Genomic DNA, 17095 nt, shown 5'->3' with positions numbered 1-17095 from the left:
TCCTGCTCTGGCAGGGGGATTGGACTAGATGATCTTTTGAGGTCCCTTCCAATCTCTAACATACTGTGATACTGTGATACTGTGATACTGTGGATTCCTACAAAACATTTCCACCATTATTGAAAGAATCTGTCCCTATATTTCTGAGTTTTGCTGTAGCGAAATTTTTGAGGACCATGCATTAAAGCAGTTCTTAGATACTCTTCTCTCATCTCTTCCTCTCTTCCCTTTGCCTCTCTGTGACTTGCAGACCTCATCCCAATAGGTCACATAATTGTAGCCAATTAATTTACTAGCTGCAGAATGTTGTACCTGAGGATGAACTGAGAGTTACTGAGAAAGGGTAAAATTCTTGGCGTGCTTGGGGGAAAAAAAAGTCCACTTGCTTCATCCTAAATTCTAGTCATGACATTTGTTTCCCTTTTGAAACACCAGTTAAGATTGAAGCTCCAGATCTTGCATTTTTAACGAGTTCAGTTCATCGGGACCTTATTTAACTCAGAGACTTCCTTTCTGAGATGTTGATAGAACATGATAAGTGCACTCTACAGAAACAAGGGATCAGTCAACAAAGCACATGAGCTGGCAGAAGCCATGAGCTTGGCCTCTCTGGCATCAGGCAGCTGCCTGCGAAGCCCATGCTCATGGGAACTCCAGGTGGTAGAGACCTACCTTTTTTTTCCCAGGACAGTCATAAATATAAGCTTTGCATCATAGTTTTCTTGTGTTAAACAATACATGAAAAGCCACCTGTATCCTCATGGAAATTCAGAAGAAGAGACATTTTGCCTCTACAGAGCCTTTTTGGAAGGTGTTCAGCTCCTGAAGCAGTAAGATTTTACAGTGTATGGAACTGCGATTTGAAAGGCTGGGTTGGGGTTTTTTTCTGTTTAGAAGGTGATATGTGGCTCTATTTTGTGGAGTTATGGCTGTAAACTAGCATTTTAAAACTGTAGTGAGGGGGATATGGGATGTTTAATGGCTAAATAAATGGATTTACTTTAACAGCTGAATAGCTGGACTTCCTGAAAAAGGAGAAAAAAAAAAAAAGATAGAAAAGAAAGGCAGGAATGTAATGTAATACTGGTTAGAGCTACATGCAAGCATCGAAAGCGTAACAATCTTGCATCTCTTCCTTGCTGATCTTTCTTGAATGAAAAGCTGATCAAAGGGAGTATTTAAGAAGACAAAATACTCTTCATAAAAGCACAAATCTTGGTTTAAGGTACAATTACATCTCAGTGTAAAAATGCATGTTTGTGATTCCCCTGCTCCAAAACAAATGTGGTTTTTAATTTCACCCCATGGAGGTAGGCACCATCAATGTTTAGCACTGCAGCCAGAGTGAGCTGGCTTCCCATTGCCATGTTAGAAGGATTGGTATATTCCCTTCCAAATTCCAGTGTTTTTCTGCTTATGCTGTCTTCACCACAGCTGTCACAGCTTCTGGCAAAAAGTTTCAGACTTGAGTACTTCTCTCTAAGTGAAAACAGCTATGTAGCACAAGGCACAGAAAGCAATTGAGAAGTCTGCACAAAGCTACTGTACCAGACAGTGTTGAAAGCAAAATTTTCTCTTCACAGATGCCCCAGGAAGGCTTCTGTCCTGCTCAGGGCACAGCCTGTGTTACTGCAGGCAGGATACTTCTACCGTGCCAAAGAGGAGCATCACCCTTAAAGCAGTCGCTGCTGCTGCCTGCTTAGCGTTACTTATCCTCTTCCATGCAACTCCAGTTTCCTTCCCTTGTCTGCAAGCCAACAGGCAGCTTGAATTTTTCACTTGAAGGTTTTAATTTATGGGATAAACAAGACTTCACCCAAGCAGATGAATCATGACTTGTGTCTAGAGAGACACTGCAATTAATTCCAGACTCTAAAGGATATGACCAGAGTTGGCTCTGACTGGAGAGAACAATGTGTGCTTCAGTGCTTCACTATATATCTTGAATTTATTCCCTCAAGAATAAAACCTAGTTGTTCTTGGAACAGTTGGACCTAAGAGATGTGTTTCAGCGAAGATGCTCACTCTGGATGAGCCAGGAGGTTGAGCTGTCTTTCTCCAAAGAGAGAGGCTAGCTCACTACTGAACCCATTGACATTTTCTGAGTCATTTTCTGTTCCTGGTAAATGGCTTTGCTAATTGGAATATTTTGTTCAGTGGTTTTCCCTACTCAAGCTCTTATTTTGCAAAGTTCACTAAATACTCCACATTTTTGCTACATTATAAATCTGTAATAATTTGCATATTGACTCATGGGCCTTTTAAGGAATATGTATCTTTGGCTCAGAATTGTCGCTATTTGCCTATTTAACAACCAGTTTTGCTCTGGGGTGCAATATTTGCATGCTTCTCTTGTTTTTAGGTGTGTGTGGCTAGACCACTGACTTCTATAAGCAAGAAAGTCCTGGTTTTCAGGTGTAATCATTCTGAATACAGCAATGAGATCTTAATGATTTGCAGAGAAGATAAAAATACTGAAACCATGGCAACCTCCAAAATTCCAAGCTGATGCCCAACTTTGCTCTGTTGAGAAATGCAACCTGTTCACAATGCAGAAACGAACCTAAAGCAGATGTAACCTACAAGTGGAGGAATTGGCTCAAAACAAAACAGAAAATTCAGATACTCTGCTCATTTTCTCAGCTGACAGAAGTGATTTCAAAGGTAGCCTATTCTCCTCCATTCACACCATTCCTAGAACCAGTATTGCACAATTTCCTTTTCTTTCTGACTGTTGCAACAAGTTTTCGCACTCTCCGCTTCTTTATCAATGCATTTAAGTAGAAAGATACTTTTACAGATTTAGTGGCTCTTTTTCTTTTTTTGTTAGATTCTGTACAGCATCCTGTGGAGATAAATTCAGCCAGAAATATAAAAGTGCTTGGCTTGATAAAATTATCATGTTTCTAGGGAGAAAATGCAGTTACACATATTCTTAAAGTTCATAAGTTTAGCTTAGGTAGATGACAAACACTTTTGTGAGGTTTAGAGTTTGCCTATCAACTCTGGTATGTTCAGAAGGTAAATTTCTGGGCACAAGATATACCACAATTCACAAGTATGAAGGTCATGTGAGGGATAAATATCTGTAGAAGTGTAAAAAGAGGAGCCTGTTTCAGAAATACCAGACTATAAATAAGTTTTAGCTGTGTACAGTTAGTTGCCCTTGTTCCAGTGCTTCCTCCTCCTTTTCAGCATCATGTGAGCCAGGTATAGTCTCTGAAAACAGCAACACGCGGAGTGCATTAGTGTCATTTCACTGTTAATGTTGGAGGAATAATTGCCACTGAATCAAATGCTAAAATGAATCCTACATTAAATGTTCACCTCCAAGGATGCCTGTTGATAGCTTCTGTCAAATAACCAGCAAGAGCCTGTCATTGGAAAGCCTACATTCAAAGTCAGACTGAGATATAGTCCCCCTTCCCACTCTCTGCTGTTTATATTGAGGCTTGTAATCAGTGTGTTTATAAGGAAGAGTGCATTCTTTTACTGAATTTATTTATAAAATAGGTTCAGCATGTAATATATCATGCACTGAATGTTATGTGTTGCAAACCTGATTCTCTAAAAAACGGCTCATTCCAACAATCTTTCAGAAGACACAACAATAAAAAAACAGACCACAATTTAGCTTTATCTACTCTCCTATCTGCTCCCACCCATACTATTTACATGTCTGGGGATATGAAGAAGAGTGAGTCCAAAACAGAAAGAGAAGGGAGAACTCTGGATGCCCCAAGACAGGTATGCTGAAGAAATAACAGAAAGCCACACTTCTCTCCCCAGATCTGTTCAGCATTTGGAGCATCCCCGTGGTGGGATAGAGGAACTAATCCAGTGTATCAGCCTTGCACTACTGAGGACTGCATGTATGTATTCTCAGTAGCCCCGCATGAAGCCATGCCATACCATATAAGTATAATTCTTGCACAAAAAAGAGAGATTCGGTGCTTCAGAAGAGCAAATATGACAGTTTTCAGTTTGATCCAGCCATCTTCCATAGGAATACTTGCATGATATTTCTTTTGTTCCACTGGTTCTGTATCTCCAGGACCAGTTTGCTGCCATTTGATGATGTTTCCTGAAAAATTATCTGAAACCAAGAGGTGCTGATAGGACAACTGTCACAGACTAAGTCAGGCAGTTCTCTTTCACACACTGTGCCTGGAAGGGACTGCTCAGGCCATGGGACTTGGTGGTTTCAGCCACCCAGATAATGACATTACACCCAGGTGGGTCCACACACCACTTGTACCATATCTCCAACATATACCAAAGTCACTTCTTAATATCTTGTAGTAAGCCTAAGACCTTTAACATAATGGGGCAGCACAGCAGCAACCACTTCCCTGTTACCTCAAGTAAAACCCATCCCTGCACAGAGACACCCACCCCACCCGCCATGGGGGCTGTGAAACATGATTTTGAAACACACTGACCATACTTCAAAACCCCACAAGTGGGGTGGGAGGATGTGTAGGGAACTGGGACTGCGGACAGGAGCCAGGGCAGAAAAAGCCATCTTTGCTCCTGCCTACGGTCATGTCTGCCAGACAGAGCCGTGGCAGTGATGACACTGCTGCACCCCGGCACTGTGAACCAGGTCAGGTGCTGGTATCACTGGTGCAAGGCTGTGGGGAGGGGATGATATGTCTCCAGGAGAACAAGTGGGTGCTGAGACGCCATGGTGTGAGGTGCAGATTCAATGGATCCAGAAGGCAGAGGGTTGAGGGTCACGCTGATGGGTGCTACAGCTCTGGGTGCCAAGGCAGCCCCAGGCACTGTAGGGTGCACAGGAAGGGGGGTTAGTGGTGGGGCACAGAGTGCACCCTGCAGCAGCACCAGCTCCTGCATGTGGATGTGGAGCAGGAGGTGCCAGAGCTGCTGCAGGGAGAGCCCCAACCACTGCAGCAGTGCCTCATCCAGCATCTGCCGTGGGGGCAGCAGCTCACTGGGGTCCTGGGGCTGTGCTGAGCCCTCTCACCAGCACCCACCACAGCCGTGTACCTCTGTGCAGGTCTGAGCGGGCTTTGCGGGGTAGGAGGAAGGGCACCCCCAGCAGCCTGCCCACCAGGGACAAGTGCTGGTGGTCACAGTCCTGGGTTCAGGTGTAGCAGTCATTTTTCTCCTTCTTAGTAGCAGGTGCAGCGCGGTGTGTTCAACTTTAGCTTGAAAACAACGCTGATAACACAGCGGTGTTTTCAGTTGTTGCTAAGTAATAGTTACTCTGATCAAGGACTTTTCAGTCTCATGCTCTGCAAGTGAGGAGGGCACAGGAAGCCGGGAGGAAGCAGAAACAGGACATCTGAGCCAAACTAACCAAAGGGGTATTCCATACCACAGCACGTCATGCCCAGGATAGAAACAGAGGGGAGTTCAGTTCACTGCTTGGGTTAGGCTGGGTGTTGTTCAGCAGGTGGTGAGCAGTTTTATTGTGCATCACTTGTGTTTATTGTTTTCTTTTCCTTTTCCCCTTTCGGTTTTGTATTCTCTCCCTTTGTTGTTTCCCTTATCATTATTATTATTGGTGACAGCAGCAGTGATTTTGCTTTATACCTTAGTTACTGGACTGTTCTTATCTCAATCCATGGGAGTTACATTCTTTCAATTCTCCTCCCCAACACTCCGGGAATGGGAGGGAGGGGAACAAAGTAGGGAGAGTGAGTGAGCAACTGCGTGGTTCTGAGTTACCGGCTGGGCTTAAACCATGACAGGGTGGCAATGACACTGGGACGTTTTCTTCCAACTAGAAATGCCTGGTACAGATAAGTCAGGAAATGCAGGTCCTGGTGGGTGGTTTGAAATGCTTCTGTTGTGGGATGCCTGGTTAGAACTGGGTACATACATCATCGCAAGCATCAGCTCTTGCCCGATCTCCCCTTTTCCAATCAGCCTCATGATGATGACTTGAACATTGTGGCATGAAAGGTGATTTGATGATGCTAAATATTCAACTTCTTAGAGGGGAAATTATCATCTAAAATAACCTTTGAGGGCTTACTTGATGTGTGCTGAATCCTCGGTCAGTAATGCAAGCTTTTCTCTTTTGGAGTTACGATTTCCACAGAGTAACAGGCTGATTTGCAAAGGGCCAGCAGGGCTAAAGTAAAATGGCTCAGAAATTCAGGAGGTGACAAATAACAGTAAAACTTTAAACTTTGGTGTCTTGGTCCCTAAGGGACTGTTCTCTTGAAATCCCCTTGAAGATACTGTTAGTTTTCTTCAGATTCTGACTTGCAGAGTTAAGACAGCTTGAGCTATGACTATAGTTCCTTTTTATTTTAAAGAATACAACCCACAGACTGCAAACAAAAGAAGACAAGATGGGAAAAGGATGTCTCAAGACAGTTCTTTGAAAAGCTCTAGCTGATGTCCTCCTTATTTTTCTTGATTCAAAAGTTTAAATGGAGACCACTGGTAGAGATGTAACTGACACTTAATGATCTTTGCTGCATTATTAGAGGTTTCTCTGCTGTCTAATTTTTCAGACAACACATAATCCATAGCATTAACATAAAAGATTCATTTTCCAAGTTATAACTGCCAAAGTTTCTGTCCATGAATACAAATAGAAAGTACTGTCTCTGCTGGGATTCGAGCAAGTATCTTGCAGCTAGACAGTTCACTTTAAATTATGCTTGAGGATAAGTTATTTAGTAAACATAACTTTACCATTTACATAAAACTGGTTCAGTTACAATTGAATGTCAGTCTTGGCTGCAGGCCTCTGGTGAAATACTTTGTTAGAATTATTGCTGTCTTTTGAGCAAGACTGATTTTATTTATAGTGCAATAAATTCTCTGAATTCTCCTGAGATTTTTTGCAATTTATCCCAGCAAGAAGGAAATCAGCACCTGACCCTTTATATTTCATTTTAATAATCAACTTAGAAAAGAAGATCCACTGAAAGCTAAATGTTGATGCATTTCACTTAGCATCATTAAATTACTTTGTTAGACTGTCCATGTATAATGAAACCAAACATCTCACATAGACAGAGGTCTACCAATAAATGGACTTTGTATATTGCTATCACAATTAGGTTTATCATTTTTTGGTAGCTTGATGAATAGCTAGTAGGAGAACACTCAAAAATTCAGATAATATTTATGCTGCAGTAAAGCAACAAATGTTTGAAGGCTATAATAGGAATCTGAGATTAGTTATGGAGATATGATTTTGCACCACAGATTGCTGTCATATTCAAATTAGATCATCCACTAGGAATCAAGCTAATACACTGGATATAAGCAGCAAATAAGTCAATCAACACTAGTCAAAGAAGTTATGAAAACACTATGTACTCAAACATATGCTGCTTCAAAATTAAGTCATGGCTTCTACTGCTAAAGAAACATATGACAAAAGAAAATGCTGAATACCAGAACATTAACAAAATGGATGCCTGGAAAATCAATACTTGCCTACAATAATGGCTCTCTTCTGGAAGTGAAATAGCCATATATACAGAACTAGTGTGAAATAACAGCGGAATATGATGTCATGGGGTCCACACCTGGAGCTGGCTTGCCTGGCTGTGGTGGCCTTCAGCTGCTGTGCTGCTGTGTCTCTGAACCCCATTGAAGACCAAATAATAGAGTGAAAAAAAAGAATATTTGAAAAATTATGAGTATGATACAAATACAGACACCATTACTTTGATGATCTTAGATGATGCAAATGACTGCAAGTGAAACTGCATGATGAATGTGGAGCTGCATTAGAATAGTTTAAAGCAGCACTAGAATAAATGTTAAGAATAACTATTAGCTATTCAGACAAAGGGTGCAATAATAAGCATTAGGAATTTAATTAAAAACCATAAAATGTGTCTAAAGAAACTTTAAACTGTGCTTTCTGGATAATAGCTATTTTTTGAATACACATTTATAAAGGTTACTTTAAAATGTTTAACTTCTCTAGTAATATGGTAGCATGCTTGTCTATGCAGAGTTCTGGTTTGACTCTTAAAAGTGGGAAATCATTTGTAAATACCTAAATAAATTAGCCACTTTGAACTTAATCACTGTTCAGCCCACATTTTACAGAATATTACAGAATATTCAGACTCAATCTCACCACTTCAGAGAAATATCACTGATATTGTTATCTCCAATATATGGAATTGAGTAACTTAATGCTTAAAATCATTAAACAAATATTGTGCCTGTATTGTATTCCACAACACAAGCTGAGGGAGAATTTATTGACAATGTGATGAGTACATAGGAGTACCCTGAGTTGTGTAACACAAACATGATCTTGATCCAAACCCAATTAGCATAGTGGAGTCTCCTCAATATCTATAATGGCTTTTGAATAAGGCTTCTATTGATTTTATATTAAATATAAGAAAAGCATTCCTCCCAAAGCCAAACGAGAAGCAGTCTGAATATTTTATTTGCAAAGGATCAGTTTAAGAAAAGCCAATCACCTTTTCTATTTTATAGAGATGTCAATGGTAAAAGTTTTAGGGCAAATTCAAATTAAATCCTTGAAAACTTTGAAACTGTTGAAGTGCAAAACAGAGAATACTACGAGCAATTCTATGTGACTAATTTTTGAAAAACCTATAAAATCCAAATCTCAAATACTTAGCTATATAGCTGAGGTTTATTTTATTGCATAATCTATCACCTCCCTGTCCTAGGTGAATAGAAGTAAGAATGTTTGCTTTGTAGGTGTCATTTGAGCTGCAATTAAATAGCAGCTCTATTCCACAGAGTTCATTAGTTCAGTACATATATCCTCTCTTACCACTTATGTAGATGCAACACCACAAAACAGACTTCTGTAATTTTATAAGTAGCTTTTTTATTGAGGCATCTAAAGATAACGAGCTATGTATCTGAATGTGTATGCGGCAATATATAAAAATTATTACTTCTGTTAGTGTTAATAGAGCTTTTATGCACGTTTTACAGCAATGTAATCACTGAGCCTAAAGGTCCATATCCTTAAAATTGTAGTCAATTGTCAACAATTTTTTATTCCATAGAAATATGCTTGATGGTCAATTCATGAACAACTACAATAACTTTTGCCAAATATGTATTGGAAGGTGCTTAATTTTTTAAGTTGAGTGGCTCCACACAAAGAAAATTATCAAACAGGACATGTTTTAGTGGTTAGAAAATAATCTCTTGTAGCTGAATACTTATGATGCATCATTATTGTGAATGCACACTCTAAACATGCTGAAAAAGGTGTAAAGCCGCATTTTTTCATTCGTTGTTTTGGTGTAGTGCTTTGGGGAAGGTATCTTCCTTCACTCGGGAGCAGGGGATGTCTTCAAAAGCTGTGAATACTTGACAAAAATGTGGGAAAGCTATTCATGTTAAAGCCAATCTGGGAGAAGAGCTCCCTGATTAAGATGCAGATCTGATGTGCTATGAAATCTGTTCTTTGTCACATTTTCAGCTTGTAAGGTTCAAGCTGCTGTCATTGAAAGCTTAATAATGTTGAGCCATGGTGGCATATTTATGTATTGGTTAAAGGTGTCTTGAGAAGTAAGTTTATAAAATCACATTAAAACAATGCAAAGATTGGGTTTTCTTGGATCAGTTATTAGCAGGAGAATATGACCTGTATACGATTATACACAGTTCTGTAATGTTTAAAGCTTTCCTTGGTGCTCAGCTGTCTTGCGTTTTCTACCTTTTTAAATTCAGGACACCTGCTGTGATTATCTCTTTTTTTTCTTTTTACTACAGCAAGACAAAGGGTACTTCTCTCCATTACTTTCAAGATATAGGGTAATAGAATTAGCCATAGAAATTGCCTGCCATGTGGGTAATTAATTATGTTAGTTACCTACAATCACTCTGATTTGTGTGTTGTTCTTGACATCCATAATGAGCACGTACACTGACAGCTCTGAGAATTTCCACTGAGAAATCCATCATACAATCTGTTTAGTCCAAGGGCTGTGCTGCTGGATGTGCCAGTCATGTTAGGAACGATGAAAACAGACTGACATTATGCAAGACTTGGACTCTTGCCTCGCTGTTGCCTCCACCTACAGTAGATGTGTGGATACGTAATGTCACCCAAAGGCTTCCCATGTGGCTGTGCCACCTGACAGATACCATAGTGAGGAAGATTATGTGTTTTAGCCGGTTGTCCAACACAGTCTACAGAGTCCCTCCTTTGTACTTTGAGTCAACACTGGGACAAGGAGACATCCCTTTAGTTCTTGGTGTGCTTCTGTGACTCTACACACAAGAGCTCTTGATCAGAAACAGACTGATTGCCACTTAGTGCTGACTTTTGTGGGCACATAGGAATGGGGCACTGCACCTGCAGTGAGAGCAGCTGGAGGCTCAGCTCCTGCCTCCTCGGGTGTCCCAGGAAGCAGCTCACCCTTTCTTGCTTGTAGGGCGGCTTGGCTATGTCAGGAGATAGAAAATGAAACATTTTGTCCCAAAGGTTAGTGAAGTTGGAACCTCTGTCTCCCTTCAGTCACAAAGCCATGCTCATCCTTCAGTTTCATATTTTCCCAATGATGTGTGGCTATCATATGCAATGGACATTTCTCTTATTACAACAGCTTTCTTCATTCCCCAGTCCTGTTCTTGCACAAAGACCAGTCAAGTAGTACAACATCTAGTCCCAATGTGCTCATGCCTTCTGTATTTGGAAGAAACTTGTCAATTATTATGTAATCCAGAGATCATCTGAGCAGCAGTGATACTTCAGCCTCTCCCCAGAGGAACAGCTCTTGAATCTTCTATGAATTTCAACAGACTGATGCTTGACATTTTTTCCTGTGCTTAGTGTGCCTCTTTTGGTGACAGAGTAGCCAAAGAGATTATCCAAAACAAGTTTAAATACATGCACGTCTTAAAATCACATGAAATAGAGGAGGCAGCTGTTCTGAGCTGACCTAAGTACAACATGAACTTCCTACACTCATTTCTTGGTGCTACAAATATCTCCCTTCCACAACACATCCTCATGTGAGTATCATGTGTATTGTTTGAATGTAAGTGCAACAACTTCACCTATTGTGTAAAGGACTAAAACCAACCTATCAAGAACAAAAGATGGAAGAATTGTACATAATACAAAAGACAGTTGGGATCCAGCCTAAATGTTGCCTTGTAGAAAGCCAAGTCCTGTTTCAGTCAACCTCAGCCAAAGCTGAGTGTATTCCAGCTGGTTCTCACAGAATCACAGAATCCCAAGGGTTGGAAGGGACCTCAAAAGATCATCTAGTCCAACCCTCCTGCAAGAGCAGGGTAACCTAGAGTATATCACACAGGAACTTGTCCAGCCGGGCCTTGAATATCTCCAACGTAGGAGACTCCACAAACCCCCTGGGCAACGTGTTCCAGTGCTCCTCTTCTTCCTGGCAGTTAATGCTACACTTCCATTGGCATTTTGTGAAAAAGCTCTCAAAAGAGCAGCACTTAAGAACAGTAGTCCTCCCAACACAGCTAGACAGAGTACAAGAACAGAGAGAGAGAAATAATGAGATTTTTAAAAACAGAAAATCTGAATGAATTCATTAGAATTTATGTTCTCATGTCTTGCAGTTCCTTTTGAAAATTGTTTCCACTTAAAGTGAAATTAATCTTTGCTAACTATTCATCTTGAGAGGCAATACATCTCATCTAAGATAGATAACCTTTCTATGATGCAATGAATTGTCCCCTTGAGAAACATTAAGTTAAAGTGGATGCTAACCTAAATTTTTGTGAAATTAATATTAAAGTGACCTGCCCATGTCCACACTTTATCTGAGCAGGGAATAGAATTCCAACTCTGTCGAAAATCGGTGTGTACTCCTCTGACATTTACTCTCTCACAGGAAGATACAACAATACTTTTTAAAGTATGAAGTTATGGCACGTTTCCTCTCCTCACGCTTCAGCTCATTATGTGTTCTTGTTGCTTGATTTCATAATATTAGCTTTCTAGATTTCATTTGGATAAACTTCATCTCATTACAGAATGAACACATTTTAAATCTGAAAACAAAACCCTGAAATAAACTCTATTTGGTAAGTATCACTATTAGCATAGGCTGATTTCTTAGTTAGAAATACTTTTTCATTTACATGTGAGTGGATGTGCAAAAAGTACCTTGTGCATTTCTCAGATCCTTCTTTGGACTTCTCATGTTTCTTAAGACTGCATGTAATGGGCTGGTTCCTTTATATTTTAAACCCAAGGAGCTCTACATATTTGCTGTATTATGTTACCATTGACCTTTCTCAGAATGAAATCCTTCAGTAGTTTTTTTTTTAATGTTCTATAAATCTCACAATATGCACGCATGTGTATTTGTGTGTGTGTATGTAATACTGGCCTTCTTAGCACATCATAAATGTTCCTGGCAGTGACAGCAGTTTGCAAGCTACATCCCAAATTACACTACCAATGAGGACCTTCTCTGAAAGAGCTCATTTCTTGCAGACTTCTTGCAGTCTTCTTTGGAGCATTTGTTGGACTTTCTGACTATGACGATTCTACTTCAAACACAGGCAAATGCTCAAAACTAAGCACATACATATGCCCAAATTTCAAGCCAAGGCACCACGTTAATTAAACAGATGTTCTTAAACAATTTCATTGCAATTTTTGATTTAAGTTTTCTGATGACCACAAGGACTTTGCAAGGTGTACAAATAGGCAAGTTTGAGATTTCATAAGCAGGTCACTGACACTACTCACAAGAAAGACAGAGAGAACAATTTGAACTGGACCTGCAGCAGGTGAGGCAGACCAAGATCCGAATATATGTGCATGAAAGTCCGGAGATGGAAAGAAACTGTGGAAAGCTCATTATTCAGATCATTCAGTTTCATGAATCAGAAAGTTAATTATAAAATTAATTTTTGACTAACAAGGAAGAATGAATATTTTAACATATGGTGCCAGATGTTATTAAAGAAAAGAAAAAAGAGAAACTGAGCTGAAGCTTTCTGCTATTTATCCAAATATGTTATAATTTTCTTCTGAACATTTAATTAATTTAGACAATTTTTTAAATTATTTTTTAAGAAAGCATCATTTGAATTGATTCCCTGTCCAAGATAAAGCTGTCAATCTTCTCTGGAGGAGAAGGAAAATGTTCTGATCTGGTTTTATGAACTACATGGTTCCACAGCTGGAAATTCTGCCACGTTGAACAGAAATGACTTCTTATCAGTTTCTTGAAATAAGTCCAAAGGAGATATTTGCCCAATGTTAAACTCCTTTCTCATTCAGTTTTTCCAATAAATTTGGCAACAGCAACTTTTGACTTAAACAGGTACAAATCAAGAAAAGTCTCCCAAAATATAGCTAGAGTTTTGTTGAATCTTTTAATGAATATTAAACAATGTGCATGGTAAAGGCCTAGACTTTATCCTGCAATGAGTTTTGTTCTGTTAGTCTAGAGTTTATGTATCACCTCTTCTGACTATCTTAGTCCTTCCTAAGTGTGTTTGTGTATTGAGATCCTTAATAAGCTTAGATATACCATCACTCCTTCCCTTAACAAAGCAGGGTACATTGCAGACATTCTTTTATATAGAATTGAAGAAAAATTCAGACAAATGCTCACAGCATGAGGGGCTTGCTGCATTACAGACATAAATGTAATTCAATGCCTTGGTTTTTTATAGACCATGTGCTGGAGGAGCACTGCCCAAGCACATGGTTCATGACCTAGTTAGCCTTACTTGGACACAGGGTTTTCTTTTCCTACTTAGAAAAAGTCATTTCAGCTGCTTTTCTATTCCTCTACTGAGTTGAGGAGGACACTGGGTTTTAACTGGTGGTGCTACTCAGGGTTCACAGCCTGCTTGTCACTCCGGCCACTGGGAGATACAATAGGTTTATACTTGGTCTACTTGCATCAGAGCACTTACCCGCCTAAAAGGAGACAGTGGGGAAAGACAGAGAAATTATGTAAATGAAAGTTGAAGCCAGACTGGGGAACAAATGACTAGCAGCAGCATTAAGCCTGTGTCTAGGGAGTTTCTCAGAAGTCAGCATGGATATTATACTATCTCCTGGCTCTCAGCTAATCTAGCTAAATCATCTTTAAATTCCTTTTGTTCCAGGGAAATTTTCTCTTATCCAAAGAAAATTCCCATGTTTTGGTTGAAGATTGATGTCAGATGGAGGTTGAGATTCATGTTGACAAAAGCTTCTTGTGGTGGTGATGACTCTTATCTGTTCCTCAGCTAAACAAGTTGCCAAGCTCTTCTTGAAACAAGAAGAGTTTAAAGGAACCCGTCATGGTTTAAGCCTAGCTGGTAACTCAGAACCATGCAGCCATCTGCTCACACCTCCTTCTTCCCATACCTCCTCCAGGTGGGATGGGAAGGAGAATCAAAGGAACACAAAGCCCACAGGTTGAGATAAGAATAGTCCAATAACTAAAGTATAATATAAAACTACTACTACTAATAATAATTATAATAATAGTAAGGGAAATAACAAGCAGAGAGAATGTAAAACTAAAAAGGGAAAGGAAAAAGAACAATAAACACAAGTAATGCACAGTGCAATTGCTCACCACCCACTGACCGATACCCAGCCTGACCCAAGCAGCAATCATCACTTCCAGGTAACTCCTCCCATTTTATATACTGGGCATGATGTGCTGTGGTACGGAGTACCCCTTTGGCTAGTTTGTCCTAGCTCAGTGTCTTGTCTCTTCCTCCTGGCTTCTCATGCCCCTTCTCACTGCCAGAGCATGAGACACTGAAAAGTCTTTGATCGGAGTAACTATTACTTAGCAACAACTAAAACATTGGTGTGTTATCAACATTGTTCTCAGACTAACGCCAAAACGCAGCACTGCATCAGCTACTAAGGAAGAGAAAAATAACTGTTGCACCTGAACCCAGGACAGAACCAAATGCGTTATCCTATTAGCTTCCGATTATTTCACATTTGGGTATAACTCCTCTGGAAATTCCTCAAGTTTCGAGCCTGTTGCTATAATGACAATGTAACCTTGCCAGTGAAATGGAAAACTTCTAATCAGTATTTCTGTAAGTCCACTTTATATAATTCCTCCATCTTCATTCTGTGTTTCCTTCAAAAGATACTATATATAACACATTCAGAGGTTAAAATGGTATCCTGACCCCTTACGCTTATTTTGGCCAAATTAAAGTCTTAACCTCAGGAAAGATCAAACCAGTGGGTGACATTTACCAGATGAGAGCTGATAGGAATCCAGAACAATGTGCTGCTTGACTTGCACACATGTACTTGCACTATTTTATTTCCAGAGTGTTCATCAACTGAAACTAGTCTTCACGCAGAGGCATTTGCACAAGTGATTTTGACAATGCCATCTTGCTCCTTTTTCCTGTATTGTTTGGATAATTGCATTGTCAAGAATTACTTATCGTACATTTAGCACTTAATACCCATTTATTATGAGTTCATATAACTCCTATTTAAAGAATAATACATGCTAACTCCTTTCTACGCCATTTGATGCCACTTTGATTCTGTAATTGCTGGTTTCCTAGGATATTATGCCACAAAACCTGAAGAAATAATTGGTTGTTTCATTCCAGACAATACGTTTTGGAGTTGCATAGAGTTTTAACTGGCAGATTTGTAACAGTGCAACACAGACATAAAGGGAATGAATGCTTAACCATGGAATAAGATTGCACAAGGTAACTTGTGTAGCTACTGGTACTGGAAGCTACAGCTAACATTGTTCAAAGGAAAAGGATTCCTTAAGCAAATGTTGTAAGTTTTATGCATTTGAGGGACACTATCTGCAAGAGCATCTCAGTACTGCATGTCAGCACAGGGTGGAACAAGTACCAAATGTGATATGAAAAATAGGTGACTAAAACACACAGTTCTTCAAATGCTCAGCTATAATTACTTTTTGTTTGCAGAGTACGTCCAGAAATCTGCAGAAAAAAATGGCTGGTTTTGTGGGGGATTATTTTTGTAAGTACATAAAAGCAAAGTGAAGGAGTACCTTGCAAGTATATTTAAAAAGCTCTATTTTAGCTAAACTTCTGTCACGTGTTAACTCTGATATCAAGTGGTAATAAAATACTGGTATATGGGGTTTTTTCAGCATCTTTATAGTCAGCAGTTGTTTTACAGCAAATCCCACTATTTGATTAGAAAATGTTGCTATTTTTATCTGGTTTATTTATAAGAAATCAATCAAACTTTCACTACTTAAGATTACTGTCACTTTCCATGGTAAGATCACACAATTGTTGCATACAATTTTGTCGGGCTGAAATTTGTCACAGCTTCCAGATTTGTAAGGTGGGTTAGAGACTAGATAAAAGATCATGATTCTGGTAATTTTTAATTTGAAAATTCTCAGCATGCCCCCCATAGCAGGGACTGTCACCCTTTGAGTAGCTTCATATGCTTGGTTCCTTTAGGAAAGCATCAAACTAGTTTTCATGTGTTCCCAGGTTGCTGCCTGACTTACCCAGCATCACAGAACTCTCTAGTAGGGTTCTGGGATGGAACAAATATGTGCTGAGTCCTGCTTAAGGGCCTCAGCTACTGCATTTTCACTTAAATGTGGTAAGAAGAAACAATCATCCTTTATCCAACACCTGGATGTCAGAGCATCATAGAGTTTTGTACTATTACAGCTGCAGCTTATACAGGAATGTGCCTTAGTGTACAGCATGTCTTTTGGGAAGTCTAATATTTTTGCACTCAAAATCATTCTTCACAAAGTCTTTGAGGATGATTTAGAAGAAAGACTAGGTTCAGTTTACTTCTTACAAAGTTTCCCTTCAGATCAGCCTCTGCGTTATGCTGGTTGGGCACCTGTGGCATGACCTCCCTAAGGACAGCATCCAAAATGCAGACAGCTTTGCCAGAGCTTTTCACCTGAAGTTCTCTTCTTGGGCAGCAGAGTCAGTGCAGTCTGGACTGCAATTTATCCTGGCTTAAAGTTGGTAATGAATATAGATCACTAAGATGTAATCTAAAATTTTCTACCTCTCCTCATTTTAACTATACAGATACCTTCAACTCACTAACTCAGGTAAGAAAGTCCATCTTGTGTATATCTAAAGGTAATAGTGCCCCACACAAGTGATGATCCACTGAGTTTGTAGACTTCAAATAAAAACGGGTCAA

This window comes from Psittacula echo (assembly GCF_963264785.1).
Source record: "Psittacula echo genome assembly, chromosome: 11".
NCBI lineage: Eukaryota > Metazoa > Chordata > Aves > Psittaciformes > Psittacidae > Psittacula > Psittacula echo.
The sequence above is the reverse complement of the archived record's forward strand: the minus strand, read 5'-3'. Positions refer to the sequence as shown.